Genomic DNA, 14,317 nt, shown 5'->3' with positions numbered 1-14,317 from the left:
AGTATCATTTTGGTCCTCTCTGGTCACAGCCTGCAGCTCTCGTGTAGAAAAATAGCTCCCAGTCACTGGAGGGCTTGCCAGATAATTCTCCAGAGCTGTGTTTCCCATTTGTAGATATTTGAGTCATTCACATTGTATTTCTAGAATATAGGTGATCATTCAAGTTAGAAGTTAGTCATTTTTAAAAATTTTTTTTAATTTAATTTAATTTATTTTTTTATACAGCAGGCTCTTATTAGTCATCCATTTTATACACATCAGTGTATGCATGTCAATCCCAGTCTCCCAATTCATCACACCACCACCACCACCACCCACCTCTTTCCCCCCCTGGTGTCCATACGTTTGTTCTCTACATCTGTGTCTCAATTTCTGCCCTGCAAAACGATTCATCTGTACCATTTTTCTAGGTTCCACATATATGCGTTAATATATGATATTTGTTTTTCTCTTTCTGACTTACTTCACTCTGTATGACAGTGTCTAGATCCATCCACCTCTCTACAAATGACCCAATTTTGTTCCTTTTCGTGGCTGAGTAATATTCCATTGTATATATGTACCACATCCTCTTTATCCATTCGTCTGTCAATGGGCATTTAGGTTGCTTTCATGACCTGGCTATTGTAAATAGTGCTGCAATGAACATTGGGGTGCACGTGTCTTTTTTTTTTTTAACATCTTTATTGGGGTATAATTGCTTTACAATGGTGTGTTAGTTTCTGCTTTATAACAAAGTGAATCAGTCATACATAAACATATGTTCCCATATGTCTTCCCTCTTGCATCTCCCTCCCTCCCACCCTCCCTATCCCACCCCTCCAGGCTGTCACAAAGCACCAAGCTTTTTTTCTTTTAGTTGCCATTTTAAATGGAATATTCTCTTCCATTATGTCTTTTAACTTATTTTTGTTTATACATGAAGGCTGTTTTTCCTGTATGTCAATTTTGCATCCGTTGTATTTATGCAGTTCATAGACTGTGTCCAGCTCTCTGCCTCCCCCTGGTGGGGATATGGGTGCATTGCCCGTCCTGGCCCTTGCAGTTGGATGGGCCCTTTGACTAGTTCCAGCCACAGGGCTGTGAACACAAATGAGGTGTCACTTCTGAGCCAGACTGTTTGATCCTTAGTGGGAGATGCTCCAGGGCTTTCTGTGCCTCTGCTGCATTGATGGGCAGTTTTAGGAGCAGCTGCTCTGTCAGCCTGAATCCTGAAGTGAGAAGGTGTGACATGAGCTCGCTGACCTACAGCAGAGTCGTGGGCTGAGCAAAAAGCAAACCTTTGTTGTGGTGGCCTCAAGGGTTTGGAGGCTGTTGCCATACATAGCAGGTATTCCTCTGTGAATGTCCATGTCAGTGTGTTTATCTTAGCATCTTGTGGTAATTTCTGCTTTATAAAGTTTCTACTTTTTATTTAATATGCGTATATTCATATTTCTTATGTCTTGTTTTCATATGTGCCTGGGATTTGTTTTAACCGGGTCTGGTAAGACACACACACAGAAATGACTGTCATGAAGCAAGAAAGTTTTACCGCCAGTTCCCTAGAGGCGGGAGGCATGGCACACAGGGCCACCCAGAGAAGCACCTTCTGGCCAGAAGGCAGAGGGAGTGAGAGGGACACAAGGGCATAGGGTTTACTGTGGTTTCTGCAAGAAGGAGCGGGCAAGGCAGGGTAGGTGGGTTTAGGGTTGGCTGCTGTGAATCACTGCAGCAGGCTCCAGCGTGAAGGGCTGCAGTGAGCTGTCTCTGGCCTTGGGTGATGGGTCCAGAGCATGAGGGCCTGACAGAGGAGGGGGTTGGGGGGGGGGGGTGGGCTCTGCATTGGCTTGTTTTTCATATGAAAGCCATGCTTGCCATCACTAAGGATGACAGAGTTCTGAGAAGGGCGATCTCTCCCATGTCAGCAAGACCTCAAAAATACAGAAAATAAAAAGCATAAATCTATCTCCACTGTGGACTGAACCCTTCAGCATTATCAAATGGCCTCCTCATCTCACTTAATGCCTTTTGCCTTAAATTCTGCTTCGTTCAATATAAGATCTTTACCCCTGTATTGCCTTTTGTTGTTGTTATAGTTTTATCTTTGCCTAATAAACCTGATGAACCATGGTTCCTCCCCTTTAGCTGTAACCTTTGTGAATCACTTTGCTCTAGATATATCTCCCATATACAGCATAAGTTGGTCTTTGCTTTTTGACGTAGTGTGAAAATCCTTTTTTTTTAAACAGCTGCACGAAACCCGTTTAAATTTATTGCTATGACAGATATGGTTGGTCTTAGTTCTGTCATATTATATTTTCTATTTATATATAAACGTTTAAATGACTTTCACTATATTTTATTAGCTTTCTATTTTTTATTGAAGTATAGTTAACTTACAATATTGTGTTAGTTTCAAGTGTACAGGAAAGTGATTCAGTTATATATATATATTTATATATAAATAGTTATATATATTTATATTATATATAAATACATTATATATTTTTGTCCGATTTTTTTCCATTATACATTATTACAAGATATTGAGTAGACTTCCCTGTGCTATACAGTAGGTCCTTGTTTTTTATCTATTTCATATATAGTAGTGTGTATATGTTAATCTGAAACTACTAATTTATCCCTCCCCCCCACACCTTTCCCCTTTGGTAACTATAAGTTTGTTTTCTGTATCTGTGAGTCTATTTCTGTTTCGTAGATAAGTTCATTTGTGTCATATTTTAGATTCCACATATAAGGGATATCATATTTGTCTTTGTCTGACTTACTTCATTTAGTATAATAATCTATCTCTAGGTCCATTCATATTGCTGCAAATGGCATTATTTCATTCTTTTCTATGGCTGAGTAGTATTCCATTGTCTATGTATACCACATCTTTATCCATTCATCTGTCAGTGGATAGGTTGCTTCCATGTCTTGGCTATTGTAAATAGTGCTGCTATGAACATTGTTTCCCTTTTCCTTAGAGTTGGTTCCAATGATCTGCCTCAATAAAACTAGTTTATATCTTATTCTTCCCCCCTTTCTCTCTTCTACCATCCAATTTAGTTAGTAGTATATCACTCATACGTTTTTAGTGTCTTCCTTTGTACTATTATATATGTTCACATATTTATATCTGATCTGCCAACTTCAAATACTATTTTGTACAGCCGAAGCATCTGTAAGTGTATTCTACTTTCTACATTCTACCATTTTCATTTATCGCACCGTTTTTGTTTTGGCAGAATACTGACATTCTCCTCTGTCATTTGTATCTGTACTTTTGCTTTTGCCTAGCTGTACAGTTAAATACATTTACTGCTGCCTTAATTTCCCTTTGCCAAACCTCCATGCATTCTTGGTCGGCTGGGACTCATCTAGTAGTTTTCTCAAGAAAGATCCATTTGGCTAATATTTCCTAAGCTCATATACATTTAAAGTGGTTTGTCTGTAAGCTTATTCATGAAGAAATAGCCTAGATGGGTATAAACATTTCTTAGCTCACACTTCTTTAATTCTTTCAGTATCTTGTAAAGATGGCCCCATTATCTTCAGGCATTGAATTGGGCTGCCAGGAAGTATGTTACCAGCCTGATCGTCTTTCCTTTTTGCTGAAATAGTCAAATAATTCTCTTTATCTTTAAAACATAATAATGTTATAAGGCTATATCGTGGTATTGATTATACTAGGACAGTTTCCTTATATACAATGTGCCCTTTCAATGTGTAGGATCAAGTATTGATGTCAGAAGTTCTATTGCTGGTCTTAGATTTCTCTCCTAAAACTGCCATCCCATCTGCTCCTGACTTTCCCTCACTTTTCCCTGACTGGATACCCAAGATCACTCTGTGATGGCTATCCATTTTTGTTTCTTCTTTTTTTTTTTTTTTTTTTTTTTTGCGGTACGCGGGCCTCTCACTGTTGTGGCCTCTCCCGTTGCGGAGCACAGGCTCCGGACGCGCAGGCTCAGCGGCCATGGCTCACGGGCCCAGTCGCTCCGCGGCATGTGGGATCTTCCCGGACCGGGGCACGAACCCGTGTCCCCTGCATCGGCAGGCGGACTCTCAACCACTGCGCCACCAGGGAAGCCCTTTTGTTTCTTCTTAATTAATGAAAGGATAATGAGGAGATTGTTCATTTTTAATTGTTTTTAGTGTTTCCATTTGTGTGCACATATTTTTTTCTGAAATTATGAGATAAAGCGGAATATATGTGCATCGTACTATGTATTTTTTAAATTTCTTCTTTGAGAATCAGCAGAAGAGGGAATCACAAGCCCCCCAAATGTGAACCACAGTGCCTGTCCAATGTGATGTGATTTCACATGACAAATGCTTTTCCTTGTCTTAAAATTTCATGAAATTTTATTACCAAGGCATTTCGCAAATTTCATTAGCGTATTATTTTGTGGAGCTTGCCTGATTATAAGGAAATAATAAAACACCTCCCTATTTTTTAAAAAAGTTTTCATTGTTAATCATAGTTTTGAATTCTTTTTTCTTTTCCATTATTTTCGATTTCTTATTTGGGGCTCCAGTGATCTGTATGTGGCATTGCTTCACCTATAGGCTCTATCTACCATTTCCCTATAACCCTTTGTTTCTTTATTTCTGTTTCATTTTGCTCACTTTAGTAATTTTCATTTTTATGGTCCTTACTATGCCATCTGTACCTGTTTTCTCTCTGCTCCCTTATAACTGAACTTCATCTCTGAAATCATTTTAGCTCTTTTTTTTTTTTCTTTTTTCCCTTGAGTTTAGTCAGCTCCCCTTTCACATCTTCCTGTGGGCTCAAATATCACTGCTTCGTCATTTTCCTTCATGGATGGGATGCTTTAGTGCTAAACTAAAGCACCACATACCCTTTCGAGAGACAAAACAAAATACACTGTTTAACTTGAAATTGAACCCCACTTGATGTTCCCCTTAAGACAATAAAAAATAAAATGAAATTAGAAGTTTAAAGCACAAGCACGTCACCAATAAACAGTGCTAGAGGGTAAAATCTGTACCTGCTGGTACCCCAGTCACCTGCTGTGTGTGACAGTCACGAACCGAGGCAGTGCCCGGAAGGAAACATTTGTCAGGCAGCCGCCATCTCTCAAGGCTTTGGGTTGAGGTCTTCCGGACAGTCACACTGTCCTACGAGAAATACTATCCTTGGAGAAATACTGCTGGGACATCACTGGAAACACTCAGGTCGGCTGCAGGAGAAACATGAGTATTTCTAGCTGTGCAAGTTGCTCTTGCAAATCAGTGAGAATTCTGTGCATCTAGAATCAGAGGGGAATAGAGATTGGATAGTCAACTATCATCTGTCATCGTTGAACATTCGGCCTGGAAGCTGAGGATACAAACTGTAACTAGATTGATGAGTATTCCCATAGAGATGGACTTAATCTTCAAAAGAGGGTATAAATTAAGAGAAGAAGAGAACAAGAAGCAAAATGGGGGGGATCCATGTGCTTTAAGGGCAGGGAAAGGTGAAGGAGCCAGAAGAGGGGACATGGAGTGTTCAGAGTCATAGGACAAGGGGGCTGTTAAGATGTCACATTGGAGAGAGGCCTTCTGGTGTCCTCTCTGTGGCCTGGTGGCCTGCTGGTGTTTAGGAGATGGCATGGGTGACACCTGAATGAGAATTTCACATAGCACAGGAGAGTCTGTGGGGAAGAGAGTGAGGACCCAGCTGGTGAAAACACTGGCGAGGTGGGGATGGAGGGATCCAGGAAGGAGGGCAGGTCCTGTTATGATGTCATGATGGGCGGGCAGGGGAGAGGGAGGTTTCAAGGGTGGTCAGCAGCCAGGAGCTGAAACAAGGTCAGATTCAAGGGAGCTGTGGTCCCAGAAGCTTAGGTTTTGATCAAGACAGACCTGGCTTTGAATCTCAGTTGTGTCACTTACCATCTAGATTTCAACCATAAGTGATAGAAGTTAGGTGTAAGCGAAAACTTATCACGAATGGTCCTAACACTGAGAGCTTTCCGCGTGATAAGAACTTTACAAACGTAGTCTCCTTGCCTCACTTACCCCACCTAAGAACTTTCATTAGGTGGATTTTATTATCCCAATTGCACAGAAACGTATCCCGAGGTTTCGTGTGGTGGCATGTGTATAGTCACTGTCACAGAAGTAGCTGGGAGGTGGGGCCAGGCCCAGAGCCTGAGTCTTGACTGCGCTGCTGACCGATCCCCCCATCTAATGAGTGTGCTGGCTTCAGGGCTCACAGCCTGTGGCGCCCCAGTCACCCAGCTGTGAATTCTGTGTGGCCTCCGCCGGTTCCATCGCTATGATGCTGTCACCAGGGTGGGCCTCGGTGCCCTTCCACCTCGTCTTCCCTCCGTGTGACATCTGTGGGTACTCTCAAGACTTACAGTGGAGAAGATGAAAGGGGATCTTGAAATGTACGCTCTCTGAGCACCAAACCCTGCTCCCAGGCCACCAGGGCCCTCCTCCTGCCCCTCTCCTCTAGATTTCCTGTTTTTAGTACAACCTGTACAACCACAAGTGTCAAGCTCATCCCTGGGGCATCCCCCATCCACACATCTGTCAGTCACCACTGGCATTCCTGTTTGTCCCGAGCTGCCGTCTTTGGAATTGTGCAGAGCAGGAAGCAGATCTTGAGGGGCTCTGACCCCCTAAATGTCTGATGAGTATGTCTGTCTTCCACCCGTCTTGCTTTCTTCCCTCTCAGTGGCCTCTTGGACCCTTTCCACGTGCACGGACCCTCGCGTCCTGGATCCTTGAGGAGTTCTTTAAAATCTTGGAAGCGAGCATTTGGGAAGCATTTGGGCCTTGTGGACAGTGCCGCCCCCTCCTCCCCTCCAACTTCGCTCTCACCTGACACTTACTGGATCTCCGTTTGCTAAAAGGTGCAGCCCAGGTTAGAACCAGAGTGCTCACCGGTTAGGGATACGGGCAGGTGTGTAGCGAAGTAAGCAGGAGCCCAGGGCAGTGATGGGACAAGACAACAGAGGCCTGAGCAAGTGGAAAAGCCAGTGAGTGAGAGGTCCCTGGGTGGGAGAGCAGAGTGGACCAGCCTTTGCTGATGGCTGGACACGTGATTCCCGGCGTCGCCCTAGCTGATGCTCTAACAGAGGCACGTGGAGGGAACACCCTCTCCCCCCACCCTGGAGCTCTGGTTCACGGAGGCCACGAGTGATCACTGTGGTCCTGACTGCCTGTGATGGGAATGTGGATGGGGGGCTCTGGAAGGGTCTCCTGCAGGGAACGGGCTGGAACAGGAGGACGGCTCTTTCCCGTAAGTGGGAGAAGCATGGTGGGCTGGCCCCTGGGAGCAGCAGCTGGGGGGCCACAGCTCTGCCAGGACTGGGTCTTGTGTCCACGGGCAGCCCTGCAGGGGAGACGCAGCTCGGTGGAAAGGACCGGATTGGAGGGTTCACATGCAAACCCCATGGTGTAGCAACCCTCTAAGGCTCACTTTCTGTTTGTGAGGCACCAGGACAGTGCCTGTTCCCCGTGGGGCTGGGGGATGATGACACCCCCGGCTCCACCCAGCTGCTCCACGTGGGCTGTTTCCCTTCCCAGCCAGGATCCGTTGTGCTGGTGTCATCGTTAATACGCACTCCCGTATTAACGTGTCTGCATTTCGTGATAGGATCACGGTCCGTGTGCCTCTCTTCCACCTCGGCTCTCCTTGACCTTCCTCCCGGACATGGGTTCAGCGCTCCCTGGGGCCCCTGCCACCCTCGGCCCTGCTTTAGAACAAGGTGCCCACCCAGGTCATCACCCCAGCTAAGGAATAATGTCCCTAAAGTCAGGGCCTTGTCTTGCCGTTCTTGGACCGTGCCCTAGAACGTGGGTGCCCATTTGATAGACACCAGCACTTAGACTTGAAAGTGCGTTTGTGGTCACACAGGCAGTGTATGTACACTGTGATTGTTAGTTGCGTGTAAGAGTGAAAGTGCACACTTGCATTTCTGCTTCAACTGGTTCCCCTAAACTGACTCTGTCATTGCTACCACCCTGCACAACACAACTACTAACAGTAACAGGGCTGCTTTCCACCCACGTCCCCACCTGTCATCACTTACAAAAACACCCCCAGATCCTGCTGGGGTTTTGTAGAATAACCCGGATGGTTTCATTTGTTTTTCTTTCCCACTGAGATGTGCAAAGATGCTTCTATGGTGTCTTTGTTAGCTGACTGTGGAGGAAAAAAATATGATTAAATTGTAAATATCCATGTGATAGAATTTAAACATTCTGGTTGATAGTATCACGTCTGTTGCAGGAAAAAATAGAAAGACCAGAGGGAGATGCTCAGATATTATTTTAGACATTGGAAGCCTCATTCTATTGTCTATACCACGTAATTCAGCGTATCGTTAGTGCATATGGTGAATACCTGCAATTCAGAGTTAATCGAGAGAGGGTAAGATTTTATTTGCTCTTTAAAATTAAAGCTAAGCTTTTAATTCTTTGCCTTTAAAAAGCGCATGATGCCTAATGGAATCGGATGCGGTGTGTGCTGCCTCCTTCCTTCCGTTAGAAGTCCACCAAGTCTCAGAGTCAGGGATTAGAGGCCCCACACCGAGTTCCAGCCCCCCATCAGCTCCCCCTCGTGCTGCAAACCCCCAGCACCCATCCCGCTAAGTGCTGCCTGGAGTGGGCACACCTGTCCTGCCTGGGGTCTCACCCAGTCCAGCGCCTGAGTTCTGAGGTCGCCTGCCACGGAGGCTCGCACACCGAGCCCCCCGGAGCCTCTGCGCTCCCCAAACTAAGCTTCAAGGAAAAGGTGAAATACTGAGCGAAAACCCAGAGAAAACGTGGGAGTTCTTTTCATTCTTTTTTTTTTTTTTTTCTTCTGTGTTTTGCTCCCCTCGGAGAGTAAGTTGTATGACTTGGTTTTCGGAGGCATGGAGGGTTCTGCAGGATGTGGGAATCTAAGGCCAGGGCAGTAGGTATGTCACCTACTTCAGAGGGAACATCAGGTGTGGGTGTGAAATTCTACTCTACTTCAGGTGTGGGTGTGAAATTCTACTCTTAGAGAGTACGCATCAGGCCATCTTACCCCTCTGAAAAATGAGAACTAAGACAAGGACCCTACTGTACAGCCCAGGGAACTACTAGGTTCAATATCTTGTAATAACCTATAGTGGAAAAGCATCTGAAAAAGAATAGATCTATATATGTGTATGTATAACTGAATCTCTTTGCTGTGCACCTGAAACATTGTAAATCAACTATACTTCAATTTTTTTAAAAAAGTTTCTTTTCAGAGTAATGAAAATGTTCTGGGATTGTACAGTGTTGATGGTTGCACAACTCTGTGAATATACTAAAAACCATTGAGTGAAAAACCAAAAAAAAGAGGGAATTCCCTGGTGGTCCAGTGGTTAGGACTTGGCGCTTTCACTGCTGGGGCCTGGGTTCAATCCCTGGTCAGGGAACTAAGATCCTGCAAGTCATGCGGCATGGCCAAAAAAGATAAATAAATAAAAATAATAGAAAAGAACATAAAGAAAAATGAACGAGAACTACTGGTGGGGAGTTCGTGAGTGAACACGTGCTAACAGAGACCCTTCTTTGCGTGATTCTCTCCTAGGATGTGACCGTTATTCATGCATCAGTATTGTAATCTCATGTCATTTCTCATCTCCAGGCAAAATCTGGGCCCTGATGGCCGCTCTGAATGACCATGGGCAGCTCCGACGGGTACGCACAGCCAGTGTTTCAATCTGGGTAGTTTCTATCGACCTATCTTACTGTTCACAGATTCTTTCCTCAGCTGTGTAAAGTCTACCGATCAGCCCCTCAAAGTCATTCTTTATCTCGATTATTGTGTTTTTTTTTTATTTCTAGCATTTAAATTTGACTCTTTCTTATAGATTTTTTTTCTCTCTTCAGAAATTAACCATCAAATTCTGCATGGTGTCTACCTTTTCTATTAGAGTCTTCAACTTATTAATCAGTTATTTTAAATCAGGTCTAATAGTTTCAACACCTGTGTCATATCTGCCTCATTCTGTCATTTGTCCCATCTCTTGTCAATGTGTTGGTTTTCTCCTGTCTTTTCTTGTGCCAAAAATGTTTTGTTGAGAGCCAGCCATCTTGAGTAGGGCAATAAAGACTAAGGTATATCATTTTGATTCCTTTCCTTTTGCTGCATGGGGTCGGGATCAGTCTAGTCGGGACCTGATGCTACGCTGGTTACCTTCAAAGGCCTCTGGTTATATCTTGTGTTTACGGTAGCGATGGTATTTCTCACCGTCTGCTGCACGCTTCGTGCTGCGCCTCACTTCGGCAAGGGTCTCTCTCCGTATTCTTGCCCCCTTTCTAGCATTAGATCGCTATTACTCGTAGCTTGTTAGCCTGGGTGTGGGAGGGGAGCACAGAAGGGCAATGCTTCTATTATTCTGATTAAGCCTCTATCTTAGGCGGGTGCTGTGTCCCTGGATCTGGGGGGAGGGAGTGACCTCTCCCAGCTATACTTCTGGTCTCAGCACAGCAACTAAGGGGCAGCAACTAAGGGGCAACTAAGGGGCAGCAACTAAGCCCGTGCGCCACAACTACCGAGCCTGCACTCTAGAGCCTGCGCGCTACAACTACTGATACCCACATGCCACAACTACTGAGGCCCTCCCGCGTAGAGCCCGCGCACCGCAACAAAGAGTAGACCCCGCTCACCGCAACTAGAGAAAAGCCCGCACGCAGCAACGAAAACCCAACGCAGCCAAAATAAATAAATAAATTTATTTAAATAAAAAAGAGAGTCGTGAATCTGCAGTTTGTCTAGATTGTTGTTGTTGTACCGGTGGGACGTTGCTCCTTCAGCTTTCTACATCCCAGACAGAAACCAGAGGTCCCCATTCTTTTTTGGAAAATAAGTACTGAAAACTGGATGCTGCTTCAGTTACCCCTTGTCCAGGCTAGTTTGAAATGATGCCTATATGTTTCCAGGTTAAAAGATAGGAGAGAGTTTTTTCAAAGGGGGAAAAAAGTTTGCAGGCTTATTTTGAAAAGCATTTGCTGTTCCAGACATTTGCCACCAGAGGGCGAGTCGCCGCATCACTCCCCCTCTCACTGGGTGAGGCCGGGTTTTCAACAGGGAAAAGTAAGTGTGTAAAGTGACAGGCAGAAGCATCGGAAGTACCTGAGGCTCACAGAGGGCCTGTTCTCGAGGCCGCCGTAGGCTGTACAGCTACAGGTGGGGCTCCTGGGCCCTGCAGCCTCAACCCTGACCAGCGGGCCACAACTGTGCCCTCTGCATACAAGATGCCTTCCGACATCCAGGCTGAGAGGCTGCCAGGAGCCTGCTGGGTGGTCAGGCTCTAGCACCTTCAGGTGATTCCAGCCTTCGGCTTTGTGTATTGGGGTGGGGGGGGTCAAGGTGGGGAGCCCAGGAAGTCCGTTCCAGCCAGCTACTTAGTGTAGGAATTCCCAGCAGCCCTTTGGCAGGGAGGCTAAGGGGGGCTGCACAGCTGTACTACTTTAGCTGGTTTATCTGAAACAAATAAACCAAAATCACAGTGGCTTCATGTGATAGAAGTTTGCTTCTCCTGCAGATAAAGTCTAAAACGGGTGTTCCTAATACAGGCAGGCCCCCTCCAAGTGGGGGGTCGGGAGCCCACTCCTGATGCCTTCCAGGGCTACCGTCATCAGAAGCCACCACGGTGGGAAGGGGTGTAGGGGAGAAGGGCCACCCACGCCTAACCACTTCGCCCAGGGCTTCCTCTCATGCCCCACGGGCGCAAGTCAGCACGTGTTCTTTCCTAACGCTAGGGTGGGGACTGGGAAATGTAGCCGGCCTGGACAGACGCCCCTAAGGCCTCTGTCCCCTGGGAAGGTGGAGAGCCAGACCCCAAATCACTACACCCACAGAAACTGGCCCTAACAGATCATTATTCTAGAACAATGTTTCCCAGATTTGCTTGATTTTAAGACCCACGGAGGATGCTTATTTAAAATAGAGTCCTTGGGTCCGTTTCCTGGTTACTCTGGTTTGGCCATGTGCCTGGGGGCCTGGGGTGAGCACCTTTACCAAGCCCTATCTACAGAGGGAGCCTGTACCCCCTGCCCCCGCCCATGGGTGGGAAGCCGGGGCCAACCCCTCTCTGTTGTCGTGGTGACTCTTGGAACTATGGGAGTAGCTCCTGGGTATGGCCCACGGGAGGCTGGTCCTGAGCTATCCTGCAGCCCTCCCTGGGCATGACTACCCTGCAGCTCAGCCCTGGGAGGGGTGGCCTGTGTGTCAGAGCCACACAAAGGCAGGACTGAGCAAGCCAAGGCAGACCAAGCTGCCCCTGACCTCTCAAACCAGAGCACAGTGCCGCCCAGCCCCATCCAGATGGAAGGGAAAATCCTGAGCAAAGCTGTATTTCCCTTGTATGGGGCGTTGGGAAAGCGGGGGGTGGAGGAAGAGGATTATTTGTGTCTCTTTAGCAACACTGGGGGGCAGCACTGAGTCAATGTTTCTGATTTCTTATTAGAAAATCAACTATTAATGGTATTCAACCTTAGATTTTATGCATTTATTATTTATTGATCTGCCTTTCTGTTTTTGCCATGTACCCCTGCCATGAATATGGGGAAGTGACACCAGCCTCACAGCCAGCACCTGGGAGGTGGGGGCGGGGGAGGAGTGAGGAGGAGGTCAGGTAAACCTTGGGCAGGAGCAAGGCCCCCTGCATCCTGGACTGGTGCCTGGGGGCTCACTGTCCCCAAAGATGGGGCTCTTGGTGCTAAAGGAAAACAGCGTGTGGGAGGCCCCACGTGCTCGATCAGGACAGTAGAGAGGCACTCCAGGGTCAAGGATAGGCCTGAAACAGGGAGGCGCCCACCCGGGAGCTGTCAGCTCCTAACCCACCTCCCCATCTAGAAGGGGGCCTGGCCACACCTCCCTCCTAAGCCGGAGGGACAGCAGAGGCGAGAGCCCCTGCTGGAGGCCCCAGAAGGGTCTGAGTGGAGGCTCACCAGGACCTGCACCCGCACGTACCAGCCCCAGCAGCACTCACAGAAGCACCCGATTCTCCCCCCACCAGCCGCTGGCACGGAGGCAGGAAGCCAGGCTCCAGCAACCAAGCTGCTGGCCTGGCCGAGCCCCAGGCTGTGCTGCTCTGCTGGGGCCTGACCCTCAGGTGGGGCCTGCAAGGGTGCTTAGTGCAGCCCCCACGTGGCTGCTGCTCCGAGGGCAGAAATGGGGGGGTAGCCGTCTCCCCATTCTCTGCCCCTGACATCAACAACGTCACCAGGGAGCCGATCCCACCAGGCCCGGAAGCTCCCGGCAGATCCCAGACAAACCTGTAGACACCCGCCTCCACCTCCGCCTTTCTGAGGTGGTCCCGGCTTCCCCGGAGCAGGGGCGGTACTCTGATGAGTCGACCCCTCTGTGCATCGAGGGGCCCATCTCTCCTCACCGCCTTGTCTACCTGCACGTTCCCTCCCCGGAAGGCTCACTGGGCCACCCCAGAAAGGTTTGCCAGACTCCTGCTTGTTCACCCTCAGGGCGCTATTACCGCCTGACGGCATGAGCTATGTGTCACCTGTTTATCCTGTCCCTGGTCTGGTCCGGGATGTGAGCTCTCTGTGGCAAGGGCGACGGGGTCCCTGGGTCCCACACCAACACAGACTTGCTGCATGAACTCCCGAAAGAGCAGATGGGCCAGCAGCCCTCGCTCTCCTCCTCTGGGAGGAGATGGGTGGGTCTGGCCCCAAGCCCCCTCCCAGGTGACCTTGCTCCCTGTGCTGTCTGGCCTGGATCCTTCCTCAGAAATGGCAGAAGTAGTAATAGCTTTGTTTTGTCTGCTGCCCAAGGAGGGCACCTGCCTTTTGACCCATGTCTAGGCCAGGTCATGTCTCCAACTGCTCTTCAGGGTCCACAATAAAGAGGAATTTAAAAAAACTATTAGTGATGGTTCTGAAACCTCTGGCCTTAACGTTCCTACTGGCATAGATGTCCTGTGTACACCCCCATTTGGTTTCCTTAATCACGGAGACACCTGGTCTCAGGGGCCCTTTCCTGTCCTCCCTGGGGGTCGCGGGGTCTTTGAGCCTCCCATCGCGCCTTGGGCCACCTGGCACGGGTCTCTCTCTTTTGCGTCCCAGCCGTGATCCCCCTGAAGGATTCGGAGCACAAGCTGCTGCCTCTGCACTTTGCGGTGGACGCCAGGGAAGGGCTGGGAGTGGGGGAAAGACGACAACGATAACTTATTGGGACCGGCTGGCCCAATAAGACCCTACCCTGTGCCCCCTCCCCCAACGCCCTATGGGGCGGGCTGTCCCCGTGCTTCCCGGGAAGGGGCTGGGCGCCGTGCGCCCCTGCTCCTCGAGGACGGCGGCTGGCGGGCGGGGTGCGCGCGGGCGAGCTGGG

At 48.0% G+C, this 14,317-nt stretch overlaps 1 long non-coding RNA gene across 1 annotated transcript; it reads right to left on the bottom strand.

Annotated features, from left to right (window-relative positions):
• Nucleotides 1-6,141: 6,141 nt before the first annotated feature.
• On the bottom strand, nt 6,142-13,584 carry LOC132419703 (uncharacterized). The gene is made up of 3 exons (XR_009518227.1): nt 13,491-13,584; nt 8,040-8,152; nt 6,142-6,354 (listed from the first exon to the last, which is right to left on the bottom strand). It is a non-coding gene; the product is annotated as an uncharacterized lncRNA (long non-coding RNA).
• Nucleotides 13,585-14,317: the final 733 nt, after the last annotated feature.

Source organism: Delphinus delphis, chromosome 2, assembly GCF_949987515.2.
Source record: "Delphinus delphis chromosome 2, mDelDel1.2, whole genome shotgun sequence".
NCBI classification, from domain to species: domain Eukaryota; kingdom Metazoa; phylum Chordata; class Mammalia; order Artiodactyla; family Delphinidae; genus Delphinus; species Delphinus delphis.
The sequence above is the reverse complement of the archived record's forward strand: the minus strand, read 5'-3'. Positions and strand labels throughout refer to the sequence as shown.